Source organism: Aotus nancymaae, unplaced genomic scaffold (assembly GCF_030222135.1).
Source record: "Aotus nancymaae isolate 86718 unplaced genomic scaffold, 86718_ANA_hifiasm-v0.15.2.pri h1tg000053l, whole genome shotgun sequence".
In the NCBI taxonomy this organism is placed as follows: Eukaryota; Metazoa; Chordata; class Mammalia; order Primates; family Aotidae; genus Aotus; species Aotus nancymaae.
The window spans coordinates 31,805,835-31,822,362 of record NW_026988467.1 but is presented as its reverse complement, the minus strand read 5'-3'; the positions used below and the strand labels follow the sequence as shown (position 1 = coordinate 31,822,362).

The 16,528-nt window shown below is 38.2% G+C and overlaps 1 protein-coding gene across 4 annotated transcripts in view; it reads right to left on the bottom strand.

Moving 5' to 3' along the window:
* Positions 1-16,528, bottom strand: part of ZMYM4 (zinc finger MYM-type containing 4) — a 155,129-nt gene that overhangs the window by 68,769 nt on the left and 69,832 nt on the right. The gene's annotated exons all lie outside the window — the stretch shown is intronic.

Below are 16,528 nucleotides of genomic sequence, written 5' to 3'. Positions count from 1 at the left end.
TGACCCTAGGAAGTGGAGGTTGCAGTGAGCCGAGATTGCACCATTGCACTCCGGCCTGGGCAACAGGGCAAGATCCGTCTCAAAAAAAAAAAAAATTAGTAATTTCAACTTTAGAAATCATGGTTCTCAAACAATTCCCTGAGATAGACTGCTACTTTTCATGTCTCTGTGTGTGTGTGTGTGTGTGTGTGTGTGTGTGTGTGTGTGTGTGTGTGTGTGATGGAGTCTCACTCTGTTGCCCAGGTTGGAGTGCAGAAGCACGATCTCGGCTCACTGCAATCTCCACCTCCCAGGTTCAAGTGATTCTCCTGCCTCAGCTTCCCAAGTAGCTGGTATTAATTTCTGCATTTTAGTAGAGACAGAGTTTCACCATATTGGCCAGGCTGGTCTCAAACTCCTGACCTCAGGTGATCTGCCTGCCTCGGCCTCCCAAAGTGCTGGGATTACAGGAGTGAGCCACTGTGCCCTGCCTACTTTTCTCTCTTATATAAAACAAGGAATCGAAAGAAAACAAACTCCTAAGAATGCGAAAACAACAAACAGTCATAAAAAGAAGTGATCCGGCCTGGTGCAGGCTCATGCCTGCAACCCCAGCATTTTGGGAGCCAAGGCAGGAAGAGTCCAGAAGTTTCAGATAAGCTTGGGCAACATAGTGAGAACCTGTCTCTACAAATAGAATTTAAAAATTGGCCAGGCATGGTGGCATGCACCTCAAGTCCCAGATACTCAAGAAGCAGAGGTGGGAGGATTGCTTGAGCCTAGGAGTTAAGGGTACAGTGAGCTATGATTGTGCCACTGAACTCCAGCCTGGGTGACAGAGAAAGACTTTGTCTTTAAAATATATATATATTATAAAATGAGAAACAAAAACAAGGTGATTGTGGTTTGTTTTAAATAAAAATTTAAATTAGCACTTTGTTTTGTCACTTTTTTTTGTTTTTTTTTGAGATGGAGTCTTGCTCCATTTCCCAGGCTGGAGTGTAGCGGTATGATCTCAGCTTAATGCAGCCTTTACCTCCCAGGATCAAGCAATTCTCCTGCCTCAGCCTCCCAAGTAGAGGGATTACAGGTGCCCACCACCATGCCCGGATAATTTTTTTGTATTTTTAGTAGAGACAGGGTTTTACTATGTTGGCCAGGCTGGTTTTAAACTCCTGACCTCAAGTGACCCACCTGCCTCGGCCTCTCAAAGTGTTAGGATTACAGGTGTGAGCCACCGTGCCTGGCCGTTGTCACAGTAATATTTCTAAGAGATGATCTGACTATTACTGCTATTCAATAAAATACAATTTCCTAAATAATAAAAACCTCTTTATAAGATCACAAATGCAATTCAACAGTTAATCAACAGTCAAATAATGCCAAGAATCATTAAAAATGAAACATAAATGCCTTCAACATTTATTTTTACTTGAGACAAACAATTCCTTTTGTATGTCTACTAAGGCTTAAAAAATTATGACTCTGAAGTACACTATAAACCATCTTATAAAACAAACGAGACATACATTTACCAACCATTTAATATCAGACAAGATTTTGATAATGGCTATGCTAATGTATCTTTCTTAACTAAACCATAAGCCAGACACCATGGCTCACACCTGTGATTTCAGCACTTAGGAAGGCCGAAGAGGGCAGATCACTTGAGGTCAGGAGTTCGAGATAAGCCTGGCCAAGAGGGTGATACCTCATCTCTACTAAAAATACAAAAATTAGTTGGGTATGTGCCTGTAACGCCAGCTACTCAGGAGGCTGAGGCACAAGAATCACTTGAACCTAGGAGGTGGAAGTTGCAGTTACTCGAGATCATGCCACTGCACTCCAGCCTGGACAACAGAGAGAGATTCATCTAAAAAAAATGAAATAAAAATAAATAAATCACAACCATCTAGGCCATCTTCATGATTGCAATCTAGGTTTCTTTAAAATGGAGTAAGAAAGTAAAGGCACTTGCACATCCATGTTTTTACTGACTTCCCTCGTTTTTCTAAAGCATTCAAATTTTCACAGAAACAACAGTTTACTTTTCAAAGTAACATTTCTCTAGTGTAAAAAAATGTACAATTAAACTTACATAATTACAATGACAAGTACTAATAAAGTTTAGGAGCAAACACAGAAAATTTTGGTAAGCATGCTGAAGTGCGGCTGTGTCTGAAACTGCTAGATGCTCCTAAACAGCCACTCTAGTTTTCTTCTTTAGTGACAGACTCTGATAAGAATCAGGGCACATTTACAATAATAGAAAAATGATTAAGTCCTACATATAATCCTAAACTGAAAAAGAATGTTAGTTATTAATATGGCAATAACCAAAAGAAAACTCTGCATGAGAATGAGATAATAACTAGAATGCAATAATTCAGTCTTCTTTCAAGTTGCAGGGATGGACACATTAAGGAACAGTATTTTTTAAATGGGCTAGAATAGAAAGTGAGGTGTATTATATAAAATGACAACCAGTAATGCTACAAGAAATGTTTGTGTACACACACACATACATGTGTCTTAAATTTTTTTTAAAGTTTGAAACCAGTGGAATATTTAGATTAATCTGATTTTATAGCTTACCACAAGGTGATAAATATTGACACTCGATACGTTTCTGACAGAAATGAGTTTGATTTTTACCAATTTTAACAGTCAACTTATGCACTACTAAGGCTTAAAAATTATGATGCTGAAGTACACTATAAACCATTTTATAAAACAAATGAACATTTATTTTTCACTATGGGAACAACTACAGCAGACTTACGTTTTAGAATGATCCCTAATATTTGTAGTGTTCTGACAGCAATGATCAAGAATGATCAGAGATATCATAAACTGATAAAACATTCAGCAATTACCTAAAAGCTGTCAAAAGCTGAAGTACATCACTGTAAAAAAACTATCATAACCTTACAGAGTAAAATTTATATATCTTATTACATGTCAGTATTTGAAAGAGCATATTACTTTTGTAAGCAGAATAATGTAATATTTAAACAAAATAATAAATACAAAAGTCATTTTTGCCAATAGTTGCAGAAGCACAATACCACAGAGATATGGGGAGACAGTACCAACTACCCAACTGTGCCCTAATCTTTAGCCCCTTAAGCATTCCTGATATTCTTCTTCCAATTCCAAAATTTCTGTAACATAGTTCTGTTATTTATAAAACAAAATTTTGTATTTTTATCTTCTCTCTTCACTTGTCACAGCAGATTTAGCTGGTATCCCTCTCTATTCAAATAAACAAGAATCCATTCAAGTCCTAAACCTAGTTTTTAACCTTACCCCTTATAATCCAGGGAAAAAAAAAGTAATGTTAAAATAATCCTCTATTAAGGGCTTATAACTGTAGAGACAGAGTAACTTGTACTTTTCTCCCTCAATGGCATCAGTAAATTTGTAACAACTTCATTTTTTTACACTTATAAGTTCATTCACAGAATAAACCACTTCTACTAGAGCTCATACTATCTACAACAATGGCCAATAGAGATTTTTTTAAAAACTAAAAATAGAAGGCCAGGCGTGGTGGCTCACGCATGTAATCCCAGCACTTTGGGAGGCCAAGGCATGCGGATCACCTGAGATCAGGAGTTCGAGACCAGGCTGGCCAACATGGTGAAACCCTGTCTCTATTAAAAATACAAAAATTAGCCAGGCATGGTGGTGTATGTCTGTATCCCCAGCTACTTGGGAGACTAAGGCAGGAGAATTGCTTGAACCCGGGAGGTGGAGGTTGCAGTGAGCTGAGATCACGCCACTGCACTCCAGCCTGGGTGACAGGAGCAAAACTCCATCTCCGGGGCCGGGTGCAGTGGTTCATGCCTGTAATCCCAGCACTTTGGGAGGCTGAGATAGGTGGATCACCTGAGGTCAGGAGTTCGAGACCAGCCTGGCCAACATGGCGAAACCCTGTCTCTACTAAAAATACAAAAAATAGCCAGGTGTGTTGGCAGGCACCTGTAATCCCAGATACTCAGGACGCTGAGGCAGGATAATTGCTTGAACCCAGGAGGTGGAGGTTGCAGTGAGCCGAGATTGCACCATTTGCACTCCAGCTTGGGTGACAAGAGTGAGGCTCTGTCTCAAAAACAAAACAAACAAAGAAAAAAACCCCTCCGTCTCAAAATAAATAAACAAAAATACAAAAATTCCGACTCAAACAATTTTATCCAAGGCCTATTTCTGGATGCCTCTAAGCTAAGAATGATTTTACATTTTTAAAAAGTTGTAAAAAGAAGAGTAAGGAGAATGCAAGAAGTCGTATTTGTTGGCCACGGCCAAGAACGCTTCAATATTTACTATCTGGCCTTTTAGGGAGAAGGTTCGCTAACACTCGATCTATAGAAATGTTGCTATGTGTGGTTCACATAGCACAACTGGCATTATGGTAGAGAAATATATTGCGTTAAATACTCTTGGAAAGCTACTTAGGGCAATTAACTGTAGAAGTACTTCTTTCTTTTCTTTCCTTTTTTTTTTTGGAGATGGAGTCTCGCTTTGTGACCCAGGCTGGAGTGGCTCACTGCAACCTTCACCTCCTGGATTCAAGTGATTCTCCTGCCTCAGCTCCCTCAGAAGCTGGGATTATAGGCATGCACCATCATGCCCAGCTAATTTTTGTGTTTTTAGTAGAGGCAGGGTTTCACCATATTGGCCAGGCTGGTCTCAAACTCCAGACCTCAGGTGATCCAACCGCCTTGGCCTCCCAAAGTGCTGGGATTACAGGTGTGAGCCACTACATCTCTTCTCTGTAGAACTATTTCTGAGTTAAGTTCAAAATCATAGAGAAATTGTTAGGTAGCCAACTAGTTACAATATTTATCACAAAACATTCCACTTCCAGCCATGGTGGAGTACTGGTTCCAAAATAACCCTCCTGCTGCTAATAACTAAAAAATCAGCCAGGCACAGTGGCTCATGCCTGTAATCCCAGCACTTTGGGAGGCCAAGGTGGGTGGATCCCCTGAGGTCAGGAGCTCGAGACCAGCCTGGTCAACATGGTGAAACCCAGTCTCTACCAAAAATACAAAAAGTTAGCTGGGCATGCTGGTGGGCGCCTGTAATCTCGGCTACTAGGGAGGCTGAGGCAGGAGAATCACTTGAACCCGGGAGGCGGAAGTTGCAGTGAGCTGAGATTAAGCCATTGCACTCTAGCCTGGGGAAAAGAGTGAAACTCCGTCTAAAAAAAAACTAAAAAAATCGAACAAAATACGAAATATCTCTTTTCAGTCTATGGACAAGAAATAACACAAGACTGTGATCATGGAGAAAAAGGAAACGAAGTCAGCCCTAGGTTCACCTTGGCTTTCCACCTGGGAACATTTAGCAAACCACAGTAAAGAAAGAGAAAATTCTCCGGGCGTGATGGCTCCCGCCTGTAATCCCAGTGGGAGGCCGAGGCGGGTGGATCACCTGAGGTCGGAAGTACAAGACCAGCCTGACCAACATGGAGAAACCCTGTCTCTACTCAGGAGGCTGAGGCAGGAGAATCACTTAAACCCGGGAGGCAGAGGTTGCAGTGAGCCAAGATCACGCCACTGCACTCCAGCCTGGGCAGTAAGAATGAAACTCCATCTCAGAAAAAAAAGAGAGAGAAAATTCAAAACGGAGCACACAGATCTCACTAAGCCAAGGAGACCAGAGGCAGAAGCTGGGGAAAGCTGCAGCAGCTAGTATCTGAAGGACAAATTTCCATAGAAGAGACAAATGCACAGAGAAAGAACACTAAAAATTATTTGGCTGACTAGTAATCTGCACATGCACTGAGTGAAATCCTAACTAGGAACAGAACAACTATCAGGGAACTACAAGGAGAAAGTTACCAGTGTTGACACAAAGATGAGGAGACTTGAAATCTGATTAACCTGAATGATGAGACCTTATCACTAAATAAACTGAAACAATCACACAATGAAACATTATTCAGGGCTTATAAGAAAAAAAAGCTACCAACCCATGAAGGAAACTTAAACACACATTCCTAAGTCAAAGAAGCCAATTTCAAAGGGCTACATACTGTATGATTTCAACTACGTGACATTCTGGAAAAGGCAAACTGATGGAGACAATAAACAGGCCAGTGGTTGCGGGGAATGAGAGATGAAAAAGTGAAGCACAGAGGATTTCTATGGCAGTGAAACTATTCTCTATGATATATACTATAATGGTGGATACAGGTCATTATACATTTGTCAAAACCCATGGAATGACCAATGCCAAGAATAACCCTAATGTAAACTACAGAATTTGAGTGATGATAATATCTCAATGTAGGGTCATCAATTATAACAAATGTACCACTACATTTCAGGATGTCCAAAGTGAGGGAGGTTGGTTGGTGGGTAGGAGAGATATGAAAACTGTACTTCGCACGTAATTTTGCTATGAACCCAGAATTGCTCTGAAAAGTAAAGTCTACTTTAAAAGAAGAAAAAGAAACTTTGTCAAACACCTGGGACAATCAGTAAAGCCCTCTGAAATGTCACACATTACAAACAGGGCTAGCTGGATGCTGTGGCTCACACCTGTAATATCAGTAATTTGGGAGGATGAGGTGGGCTGAATGCTTAAGCCCAGAAGCTCAAGACCAACTTGGGCAACATAGCGAGATCTCATCTCTAGTAAAAATCTAAAAATTGGTCAAGCATGATAGTCCGTGCCTGTAGTCTCAGCTACTCAGGAGGCTGAGGGTGGAGGATCGCTTGAGCCCAGGAGGTCCAGGCTGCAGTCAGCTATGATTGTGTCACTGCACTTCAGCCCAAGCAACAGAATGATACCCTATCTCTTAAAGAAAAAAAAAAAAAGAATAGGGCTAAACTACAGTAAAGTCAATCCTAGAGCTGCCCTCACAAAGTTAAAAAACATGTCTCAAAAAGATCAAGCTAGTCCCAAACAAACTAACTACATGTCAGAACAAAGTTAAACACTCCTTAAAGAAAAGATAAAGGAAAACATGAAATGGATAAAGAGAAAAGCAGAAACTATATATATATATATATATATACACGAATGACCTATGTATGTAATTTACATATATGTATGTAATATACATACGTGTGTGTGTGTGTGTGTGTGTATGCATATATATATATTTTTTTTTTGAGACAAGGTCTTGCTCTGTCATCCAGGCTAGAGTGCAATGGCATGATCTCAGCTCACTGCAATCTCTGCCTCCTGGGTTCAAGTGGTTCTCGTGCCTTGGCCTCCCAAGTAGCTGGGATTACAGGTGCCTGCCACCATACCTGGCTAATTTTTGTATTTTTAGTAGAGACAGGGTTTCATCATGTTGGCCAGGCTGGTCTCGAACTCCTGCCCAAGTGATTTGCCTGCCTTGGCCTCCTGAAGTGCTGGGATTACAGTTGTGAGCCACTGTGCCTGGTCTAAAAAAATAAATAAATAGTAAATAATTTTTGATATATACATAATTTATTTATTTTTTATTTTAGAAAAATAATTTATTTACATTTTTATTTATTTTTAATAAATATATATAATTTATTTATTTTTTTGATACAGAGTCTTGCTCTGTTGCCCAGACTGGAGTAAGTGGTGCATTCTTGGCTCACTGTAACCTCTGTCTCCCAGGTTCAGGCGATTCTCCTGCCTCAGCCTCCTGAGTAGCTGGGATTTCAAGTGTGTGCCACCATACCCAGCTAATGTTTGTATTTTTAGTAGAGACGGGGTTTCACCTTGTTGGTCAGGCTGCTCTTGAACTCCTGAGCTCATGATCCACCTGCCTCAGCCTCCCAAAGTACTGGGATTACAGGCATAAGCCACCAAGCCGGGCCAAAAATATATTTTTTAAAAAGGAACTTCCAGAACTAACAAATACAGTATCTAAAATATAAATTTAATAGATGGGTTAACAGTAGATTTGACAACACAAAAGAAAATAACAGCAAAAGAGGAAGACGGCAATAAAAACCATACAGACAGAGCACAGAGAGAAAAACAAAAGGCTGAAAACAAACAGCTCGGACCTAAAATAAAAATTTACTAGATCAAATTAAACCCAAAGTAGAAGGTACAATAAAGATAAGAAAACAATCTATGTAATAGAAGATAGACCAATAATGGGGGAAAATTAATAAAACCAAAGCAAGGTTTTTGAAAAGAAAAAAACAGATAAACTTCTGGATAGGCCATTAAAAAAAGAGAAAAATATAAACAACCAAAAAAAGCACATGAAAAGATACTCAACATCACAAATCATTAGAGAAATGCATATTGAAATTACAACGAGATATCCCTTGCACATATTAAGATGGCCATTAACCAAGAAAAGAAGAGAAAGAGAAGGGGTGGGGGGAGAATAGGAAGAAGAAGGAAGGAAGGAGGGAAGGAAGGAAGGAAGGAAGGAAGGAAGGCAGGCAGGCAGGCAGGCAGGCAGGAAGGCAGGCAGGCAGGCAAGAACGAAGGAAGGAACAAGTGTTGGCAAAGATGTGGAGAAATTTAAAACCTTGTGCAGTATATACGAAAACGATTTAACATGGTGCAGCCGCTATGGAAAACAGTGACAGTTCCACAAAAAATTAAAAATACAATTATCACATGGTCCTCAAAGAACTGAAAGCAGGATCTCAAAGAGATATCTGTACTCCCATGTTCATAGCAGCCTTATCCACAATAGCTAAAAGGTAGAAGAAACCCAAGTGTCCAACTACAGATAAACAGATAAAATGTGGTATATACATACACTGGCATATTATTCAGCCTTCAAAAGGAAAGGAATTCTGACACATACTACAAAATAGATGAACTTTGCAGACATTATGTTATGTAAAATCAGTCAATCAAAAAAAGATAAATACTGTATGATTCCAATTACATAAGATACAGAGTAACTGAATTCATAAAGACAGAAAGTAGAAGGATGATTGCCACAGGCTGCAAGAAGAGATAAACTGCAAGTTGGGAAATTAGGTGTAGAGTTTCAGTTTCGAAAGATGGAAAGCATTCTAGAGGTTGATTGTACAACAATGTAAACAATACTACTGAACTGTACATTTAAAAATGGTGAAGATGGTAACTTTCATTTTATATATATTTTATTACAATTAAAGTTTTTAAAGGTATTTTTTAAGAAGTAACATGGGAGGCCAGTTGCAGTGGCTCACACTTGTGATCCCAGCACTTTGGGAGGCCAAGGCAGGCAGATTGCTTGAGCTCAAGAATTCAAGGCCAACCTGGGCAACATGGTGAAACCCTGTCTCTATAAAAAATACAAAAATTAGCCAGCACTGTGGCATGTGCCTGTAATCCCTGCAACTCAGGAAGCTGAGGCAGGAGAACTGCTTGAAACCCAGGAGACAGAGGTGGCAATGAGCCGAGATCCACCATTGTGCTCTAGCCTGGGCAATGGGAGTAAAACTTTGTCTTTTAAAAAAGGTAATATGTATGATGTTAGTTGTGGGCAAAAAAAAAAAGGTAATATGGGGACTGGAGGACACACATTACCAGTATCAGGAATGAAATAAGGGACTACAGATTTTATAGAAATTAAAAATAAACTAAGAAGATATTATAAACAACTGCAGGAACATACAGTTTAAAATATTAACTTGATAGTAATATATAAGAATGATTAACAACTTTACAAAAATAAATGACAGCTTAGCTTTGTGATATGCAATACAGTAGCTACCTGTCACTTGTGACTATTTAAACTTAATTCTAATTAAATTACCCTTGATCTTAGCCAAGAGACCCAGAAGCAATAAATTCAGTTAAACTAAAACTTCAGTTCTGCACCCATCACATTTCAAGTGATCAAAAGTCACAGGTGCCAGTGGCTACTGTACTTTAACTATGTATATATAGAATATTTCCATGATGATACAGACTGACTATGCAGACAGAGAAACGCTTTGAAAGGTAAAAATTACCAAAACTGACATGGAGGAAATTGAAAATCTGAATAGCCCCAGGCCCAGAAGTCTCCACTAGTGAACTGAATAAATAAAACACTTAAGAAATAATAATCCAGCTTATATAAACTCTTTAAGCAAATACGAGAAAGGAAGACTTCCTAATTTTATATGGCCAATATTGCCCTGGGACCAAAACCAGAAAAATACATTACATGAAAAATACATGCCAGTATCTTTCATGAACATAGGTGCTTAAAATATTAGCATAAATACTTAAAATACTGGCAAACTGAATATAGAAATCTATTTTTAAAAGTAAGATTTATCCCATAAATGCAAGCTGAGTTGAATATTTTAAAATTCATCCTCATCATATTAACACATTAAAGGAAAAAATAATGCAGTCATCACAGTAGAGAAAAAGCAACTGACAAAACGTAATATTCATGAAAATATCTTTCAGTAAAGTAAAAAGAGAAAAAAAGGTCTTTGATCTAAGAGAGGACATCTATTAAAAAAAAAAATCTCATAGACTACTTAATAGTTTAAGACTTGAATGCTTTCTCCCTAAGTTGAAAAAAACAGGTAAGAATCTCTCCTCTCACCACTTCTACTCAATATTGTAATAAAGATCCTAGTGGCCAGGTACAGCAGCTCATGCCTGTAAACTCAGCACTTAGGGAGGTCGAGGCAGGTGGATCACTTGAGGCCAGGAGTTCAAGATCAGCCTGGCCAACATGGAGAAACTCCATCTCTACCAAAAATATAAAAATTAGTCAGGCATGGTGGTACACACCTGTAATCCCAGCTACTCAGGAGGCTGAGACACGAGAATCACTTGAACCCAGGAGGCGGAGGTTGCCGTGAGCCCAGATCGCACCACTGCACTCCAGCCTGGGCAACACAGCAAGACTGACTCAAAAAAATAAAATAAAAAACAAAAACAAAAGGGAAAAAAGAAATATTCCATGCTTATGGAAAGACTATATATACTTAAGGTATTAATTTTCCCCCAAAGTAATCTAGAGATTTAATGTAATGCTAAAGTCTCTGTGGATTATTTCTAGAAATTTACACATTGACTCTAAAATGTATATGTAACTACAACAGACCTGAAAAGCCAAAACAATTTTTAGAAAAACAGAAATGGATGACTTGTACTAATATTTGAAGTCTGAAATTATTTCAAAGTGAAAAGTTAAAGTTCAAATGCTTTTAAAATATAATAAATTTTATTATCTAGAAGTTATAACTGAATGAAATATATTTAATTTTTTAAAAACTTCATTTACAATTGCCTAATTTGAAACACCTATGGATATAACAAAATAGGTACAAGAGCTGTACTCTGAAAACAACAAAACATCGTTAAGTAAAATTAAAGAAGACCAAAATAAACTAAAAGACACATCATGCTCATGAACTGATTTAGATGTCAATTCTCCCTAAACTGATCTATAGACCCAATACAACCCCAACAGAAACTCTTGGAAGAAACTGACAATCTGCTTCTCAAATGTATATGGAAATGTAGAAGATCTAGGATAGCAAAATAAATTTGAAAAATAATGACTTAGAACAACTATTTTTAAATTTTCTTTCTTTATTTTTTTTTTGAGACAGAGTTTCACTCTTGTTGCCCAGGCTGGAGTGCAATGGCCCAGTCTCCACTCACTGCAACCTCTGCCTCCTGGGTTCAAGTGATTCTTCTGTCTCAGCCCTCCCAAGTAGCTGGAATTACAGGCGCTCACCACCATGCCCAGCTAATTTTTGTATTTTTAGTAGAGACAGGGTTTCATCATGTTGGTCAGCTGGTCTCGAACTTCTGACCTCAAGTGATCCGCCCACCTCGGCCTCCCAAAGTGCTGGGATTAGAGGCGTGAGCCACTGCACCCAGCCAAACATCTGATTTAATATTAAGCTAAATTAACTAAGACAGTGTGATACTAGCCTAAGAATAAACACATGGATTTGTGGAACAGAACAGTCCAAAAATAGACTCAAACATATTGGTGAAGTGACTTTCCATAAAAGTGTCAAAGTAAATCGATCAAAAAAAAAAAAGTCTTCAATAAGTATTACTGATACAACTGGATACCTATATTCAAAAAGATTTATTTTTACTCTTTTATTACACTACATACAGAAACTTCAAATGGATCGTCAACTTAAACGTGAAAGCTAAACCTAAACTATAAGGTTTCTAGAAAAAAAGCAAGTAAAAATTTTCATGATCTTATGACAGATTTCTTGGAACATAAAATAGACCAGAAAAATACAGTAAAATTGGGCTTCATCAATATTAAAAAACTTGTGCTTTTCAAAGGACACCACCAATACAACGAAAAGGCAAACCAAAGAACAGACGGATGGATAGATGGATGGATGAATATGGAGAGAGAGATACAGATTTAGATTGATGGAGACAGATACAGAGATAGCCTCATCTGTTTCTATCAGTCTATCTATTAATCGATACAACAGAGACTTGTATCCAAACTATTGTATATAAAGAATCCTGGGCCAAGCTCAGGATTCTCATGCCTGTAGTCTCAGTAATTTGGGAGGCTGAGGTGGGCAGGTCTCTTGAGGCCAGGAGTTCACTACCAGCCTGGGCAACATGGTGAAACCCTGTCTCTACAAAAAAATACAAAAAAAAAAGTAGCTGGGCGTGGAGGCATGTGCCTATAGTCCCAGCTACTCAGGAGGCTAAGGTGGGAGAATTGCCTCAGCCCAGAAAATTGAGGTTGCAGTGAGCCACAATCACACCACTCCACTCTATCCTGGGCGACTGAGTGAGATCCTGCCTCAAAAAAAAAAAAAAAAAAAAAAAAAAAATCCTTACAACTTCATAAAAAGAAGACAAACAAATTTTAAAATGGACAAAGATTCAAACACATACTTCACAAAACAACATTTAGGAAAAGCTAATGAGTACTCTGAAAAATGCTCAACACCATTGGTTATCAAGGAAATGTGTATTAAAACCACAATGAGATGCCACTTTCCATCCCCCACAAAACAGCTATAGTTCCAGAGACAGGGACTACTTAAGTGAAATGGAGGCCAGGAGCAGTGTAATCCCAACACTTTGGAAGGCCAAGGCAGGAGGATTGCTTGAGCCCAGGAGTTCAAGACCAGCCTATGCAACAGAGAGAAACCTTGTCTCTACAAAACTTTAAAAAAAAAAATTGCCAGGCATGGTAGCACATGCCTGTAGTCCTAGCTACTGGGGAGGGTGCGGTGGGAGGCTCACTTGAGCTTGGGAGGTGGAGGCTGCGGTGAGCCGAGGTGGCGCCACTGGACTCCAGCCTGGGCGACAGACCGAGACCCTATCTAAAAGTAACAACAACAAAAATGAAACAAACAAATGCCTTGAAAAATACAACCTACCAAAAACAGACACAAGATGAAACAAAATTTTTTAAATGTTCTATCTACTAAAAAATGAATTCGCAGGGTGTGGTGGCTCATGCCTGTAATCCCAGCACTTTGGGAGCCCAAGGCGGGTGGATCACACGGTCAGGAGTTCAAGACGAGCCTGGCCAAAAGAGTGAAACCCGGTCTCTACTAAAAACACAAAAATCAGCTGGGCATGGTGGTGCACATCTGTAATCCCAGCTACTCGGGAGGCTGAGGTAGGAGAATCACTTGAACTTGGGAGGCGGAGGTTGCAGTGAGCTGATACCGCACCATTGCACTCCAGCCTGGGCAACAGAGTGAGACTCCGTCTTAAACAAACAAACAAACAAAAAAAGAAAGTGAATTCATAATTTTAAACCTTGACACCAAGAAATATCTAGGCCCAGATGGTTTCAGTGATGAACTGTATAAAAATTTAATGAAGCTGTAACTCCAGTCTTACTCAAACTTTGCCAGGAAAATATTAGCAAACTGAATCTAGAAATTATATAAATACTAACATTCTTCAGCCATTCCTCAAGGTAGCAGGAGAATATGTATTTTTTAATGTAATAAAGCCTAAGCCTATTTGACAGAAACCAAATACAATTAGCCCCAAATGACAAAATACTACTAATTAACTACTTTAATTAGAATCAATAATTAGTCAAAAGTTACTACTATTTTGATTAATACTTAATGAAGTCCTATAAATTTTAGCAAAACAATAAAATTATATAATCTGAGCAAACTGGAAAAAATGAATAAAATAGTTTTAAATGATACGGGTTTATGAATGGTTAACTACAAACTGTGATTTATTTTAAAAACCTACTAGACTTAATAAGGGAATTAAGTAACACCTAGACTATTCTTGCAATAAGAACCTAGAAATGAAAAAAGTTTTTTCATTATAAAAAATAAAAACCTTTAAATTTCTCAAAATACTTAAGTCAAGAAATAGCACAATAAAAAGCACAAGATACAAGAAAAAGCACAATAAATATTACTTGAAAATAACCAAAATTTTAGTGAATGGTATAACATAAGATCTGTATGCTAAGATTTGGGCTTATTGTTCTTACTGTAAGAACAAATACATAATAAAAATATTGATTCTACCCAAATGTAATATGTAAATGTAGGCATTTTCAATTAGAATTCCAACAAAATATTTTTGGAAAGTATATAAAATCATGTTCAAATTTAGTGGCTTAATGAAAAGCTTAAAAATTACAAAAAATATAACTGATAAAAAATAAAAAAATAAATAAATAACAAAACATTACAAAAAATAAAATTGAGACAGTCGTTTGACCCAGGAGATAAATGTCTATACCACAAAGCCAATAAATACACAGTAATTTTTTAAAACTTCTTCAAATAAATATACAAATAATAAAAATCAATATGGCACCAATATAAAAATATTAATAGAATGTAATAGAAATTCCAAAACTAGATCCCAATATACATAGAACTTAAATATATCTCAGTGGTGCTAATTCAGTTCAGTGATGAAAAGATGAACTATTTTGACGAAAAGACAAACTGTATATATGGTGGTAGAATAGGCCACCCATCTAAGGAATAAAAGTGGACCCCAACCTTGCTCTACATCCAAATTAAATAAAACTTAAATGCTAAAATGTAAAATAAAGAGTTTGCATGATAATCCTTTGCAGCAGGGGTACTCAGACCCCTGGCCACAGACCAGTACCAGTCCATGGCCAGTTAGAAACTGGGCATAGCAGGAAGTCAGCATCCCACAAGCCAGCAAAGCTTCATCTGTATTTACAGCCACTCCCCATCACCTGCATTACCACCTGAGATCAACCTCCTGTCAGATCAGCAGCAGCATTAGATTTTCATAGAAGCACAAACCCTAGTGTGAACTATGCAAGTGAGGGACCTAGGTTGCCTGCTCATTATGAGAATCTAATGCCTGATGATCTGTCACTATCTCCCATCACTCCCAGATGGGACCACCTAGTTGCAGAAAAACAAGACCAGGGCTCCTGCTGATTCTACATTATAATGTGCTGTATAATTATTTCATATATTACAATGTAATAATGATAGAAATGAAGTGCACAATAAATGTAATGCACTTGAATCATCCCAAAACCATCCTCCCTCTCTCCCTGATGCCTGGATCCATGGAAAAACTGTCTTTCACAAAACTGGTCCCTGGTGCCAAAAAGGCTGGGGATTGCTGCTTTACAGAGTAAATTATAAAATTTTATTTAAAGACATTGAAAATTTAAACAAATGCAAAGACATACCAAGTTCATGGACAGAAAGACACAATATCATAAACATGCCACTTCTCTCTCAGTTGTTCTACACATTCATGATAATTCAATTAAAATTCCCAAATTTTTGTTATTTGATTCTGTTCTGTCAGAAACTTCCCAAGATGTTTCTAATGTAAATAGAGGCAAGACTAGGCAAAACATTCCTGAACATAAATTTTCAGGATGTGTCCCATCAGATTATTAAGACTTATTATGGTCAGGCGCGGTGGCTCAAGCCTATAATCCCAGCACTTTGGGAGGCCGAGGTGGGTGGATCACGAGGTCAAGAGATTGAGACCATCCTGGTCAACATGGTGAAACCCTGTTTCTACTAAAAATACAAAAATTAGCTGGGCATGGTGGTGCACATCTGTAGTCCCAGCTACTCGGGAGGCTGAGGCAGGAGAATTGCCTGATCCCAGGAGGCGGAGGTTGCGGTGAGCCAAGATCGCGCCATTGCACTCCAGCCTAGGTAACAAGAGTGAAACTCTGTCTCAAAAAGAAAAAAAAAAAAAAAAAAAAGACTTATTATACAGCTTAATTCATTAGAACACCTTGGTACTGTCACAGAAATAAACAGATAAACAACAGTCCAAGAAAACATTAACTGAGAATGTGGGGAAATGCCTACAGATCTATGTTACAGAATAGCTTTGCAGCTTACTGGAGAAAGGAGTTAGTATTTGACAGATGCTAGTGATTAATTTGTCAGCCTTATAAAAGTAAATAAAATTAGTTCCCTATCCCACACCATATAAAAAATTAGTGTAGGGTAATTCAAAAGGTACATGTGAAAGGCAAAATCAATAAAGATTTTAGGAAATAGTATACAATCATCCCTCCATATCCATGGGGCACTGGTTACAGGGCACCCTCCTCCCACAACCATGCTCAAAACCCACAGATGCTCAAGTCCCTTATATAAAATGGAATTGTATTTGCATGTATTCTATG